This window comes from Salvia miltiorrhiza, chromosome 4 (genome assembly GCF_028751815.1).
Source record: "Salvia miltiorrhiza cultivar Shanhuang (shh) chromosome 4, IMPLAD_Smil_shh, whole genome shotgun sequence".
NCBI lineage: Eukaryota > Viridiplantae > Streptophyta > Magnoliopsida > Lamiales > Lamiaceae > Salvia > Salvia miltiorrhiza.
Window position 1 is genome coordinate 17,161,589 of NC_080390.1, and position 3,430 is coordinate 17,165,018.

The following is a 3,430-nucleotide window of genomic DNA, read 5'->3' on the forward strand; positions in this document are numbered from 1 at the left end:
CTCGTCATTTTTATTCATTAATACTCAATTGAAAATAGTCTATGAAAGACAGCATAAAACTTAATTAATATCATTAATCAAGTTATACATCATATGAAACCATTCTCTTAAGACTCAAAGTATGACATAACATACTATAACATCAACAACATCTTGCAGCGGAAAGTAGCTAGACATATGTATGAAGACATATTCTAGACAGGTTAACTATTTATTAACAACCCTGGAGACTCCGCTCATTGCAGCACCATCATCACATCAGCTCAACCTGCACATTTAGAAAACATATGCAGGGCTGAGTACAAAAGCACTCAGTGGGCACGTATGCCTAGGTATAAAAATACATGCTTCAAAACTGTAAATTGTCATGCCATCATAAACAGTACAGCAAGGGAGTTTTTCGCTAAAAAGGCCCAAGCTTACTAAATTCATTTGTGATTCTTAAAGTTCGTCTGCAGACTAAGTTCTCTTGTAATCTATCATATCTGAAACTTGTGCCGGAGAGGTGGCCACCTCTCACAAACACTTGACCGGCCAACCCGCTAGATGACTCACGGTCACTGGTGTACACTAGCCCTGGCAGGATAGCTATCAACTGCTCAGGACCCGAATTCGTTTGCATCATTGGCAAAGCCAAAGCAGATAGATATCATACTAAAATTTAAACATTTTATGGCAAGACAATACTTGAAATAACTTTAACTCAAATATTTTGTAACGAAATAACTTGCTCAAATGTAACATTAAACTCATTGGATAGATATATAAAACTGAAATTAACAGTTAAATCATCTCATGCATTCATTCGTATAAGAGGCCTACGACACGCAGGGGATCTCTATATACGTATAGTAAAAGTAATGCCCACCTCGTTGTGTCTCTGTATCAATGAGTAACGTCACTCTCTCCCTCAAGTCGTTACTTCCCAAAAGGACCTTCATCGTTATGAAGAATTGGTGAGAAGTTATAAAAGAAACCTCGATTAATAATCTAATCTCTTTTATGAAACATTAGTATCTCTAATGTTCATCTCTCTTGATTGTTAATCAATATAACAATTATTATCTCTCGTCATTACTCATTAATTATAACATCCTTATGTTATAATTAGCAGCTCTTCAATTAAAAGAAATATTTAACACATCGAAAAGTCCACTTTCTTAGCAGATCTATTCGCTCTCATCTCGTCTAATTAACCAATTAGAAGTTAAACTATCCATTAGGCATGTATTTGAGTCACGGGTCAACAAGAATTGACTATGCTCAAATCCTAATTTCACTAAAAATTTCGGCATGACCTATTCATATATAATGTCAACCACGAGATTTCAACGCGTGAATCTCACTACGTGAACTCGTCTCTCGACTCAAAACTTAACATCTTGACATCTTTTCAACGCAAACCAAATAATTCAAAATCATCAAAACTCTTTATCAGTAAACTATCATTTATACTCGACACCAATTGTTCGAGTGTCAGATACCAACATTTATGTGCGTTAATCATAACTCTCACAACTCACACCATTTAGTCATATCGTATCATCCATCAAAACAAATATAATCAAGTTGTTTTCTAGAAAGTTTTGCTGTTTTTGTGTCATCTTTAAAAATTCATAACAACCAACTCAATCATCATAAACTCTCATACCAATTGATCTCAAAAAATTCATGAAGTGTAGTTCACTCTAAAAATGGTAGTTAACCAAAAAGGTTAAAGGTTTTTGGAGATATTGCTCTTTTAGTGCAGGCTGTCAAAGATTGACAGTTTCTGCCAATTTTGTTTAGGCCATTAGAAACCAAGGCAAACCTTAATAAAATTCCATCAAATTTAATCATCCAAAACTAAAGGTATCCTTGAAGATTTGGTTAAAATTTCACAAGAGAAAACGTTCATATGATCTGCCAAATAAACAATGAAACTCATACACTTTTACTGTTGGACAAATATGACAGCAGAACAGGGCATTTTTGAAATAATAAACTGCTCTGTTTCAGAGGTCATAAAAATCGAAATCTTATGTTTTTAGAAAAGTATTGAAGTCTAGTTTCGTTTAAAAAAAACGGTGATGCAAAATCCTTCATGGATTAATAGATATAAACGTTTTTGTGAAGTCTACCAATAGTTGACAGATTCTGTCAAGGATTTTTCAAAATATCTTTAAAATAGCAAACATCATCCAAAAGACATGAAATTTTGCAGAAACGAAATACACATATCATAGATAAACATACTAAAATTTCAGAGCCATCAAGCAATGAAAACTCATCGAAACATAAGCTTGAAACTGCTGTAAAATTTTGACAGAATTCCAGTTTTAATTTCGTTCAACAATTATCATCCATAAATTGTAAATCAATTAGCATGCTCATGTGACATCGTAGAACACATATACGCAATAATATTCATTATGCAACGTCTCAAACTTCACGAATTTAAATAATCATACTCTAAAAATTTATACAATTTTCGTGCTTGGAAAAATACGAATTTAATATATATCGATTCTAGCATACCCCTAAGCACAAATATCAAGTCAAAACGATCAAACAAAAATCGAAAGACAAGCTAATATGTGAAAAAACGGGGCTGCCCTCATGGGTTTCATAGCTACGGTTCGTTCCGTTCTTACTCCCTTCATTAAACATGCTCAACATCTACCCAAGAACAACATACTAAAATTTCACGACGATCCGACGTCGTTTCAAAATAAAGTCGAGAATCGACGTTTTTCGACGTCGACGAAAATCGAAAAGAAAACCATCAAAACGTAGGTAGAGATCTTACCTACTTAGATACGTGATCGAAAAGATGATCGGCGTTCGTCTCGGTGCTCAGATCGGAAGTCAAAAGCTTGAACACCAAAGAAATGGTGTTAACGTGAAGTGTGTGTGTGTTTCTAATGTGTTTTAGTGTGTGTGTTGTGTGTGCAAATTAGTGTGTGTGTTGTGTGTGCAGCGTGAGTTAGGTGAGATAGAGGGATAGTGGGCAGTTGGGGGGTGGTTAGGGGTAGGGTAGGTTAGATATTTAGGATATTAACCCGTTAGTCGTTAAATATCTCGTTTCGTCTCGTTTTAACGATTAACTACCCATACTCTTCGTTTCTCGCCCTCTCAACCTCTACTCACTTTCATTGCACTCGTAATTCTATATAAATATAGAAAACACAAGCTCGTTCTCGAAATTCTGATAAACGAGCTCGGTTCGTTTATCGAGAAATCACAATTTACTATTCACTCGTCATCCAAAAATAAAAACTTTCATTATTGGACTCGTATCGAAAAACTAAGAATATTTCTCGATGACGTGCACATAAGATTTTGAAAGTCGACAAAAAGACGAAATAGCAGTATTTTACTATTCATCGTCAAAAAGTCAAAATTTTCAAAAATGTCTTAACGGACTCAGATCTCACTTTCGAGTTCACCG

The 3,430-nt window shown here is 34.7% G+C and overlaps 1 long non-coding RNA gene across 1 annotated transcript; it reads right to left on the reverse strand.

Moving 5' to 3' along the window:
• Positions 1 to 3,170, reverse strand: LOC131019859 (uncharacterized). Its single transcript, XR_009100503.1, has 3 exons — positions 2,789 to 3,170; positions 869 to 935; positions 1 to 268 (listed from the first exon to the last, which is right to left on the reverse strand). It is a non-coding gene; the product is annotated as an uncharacterized LOC131019859 (long non-coding RNA).
• Between the last annotated feature and the right edge of the window lie 260 nt (positions 3,171 to 3,430).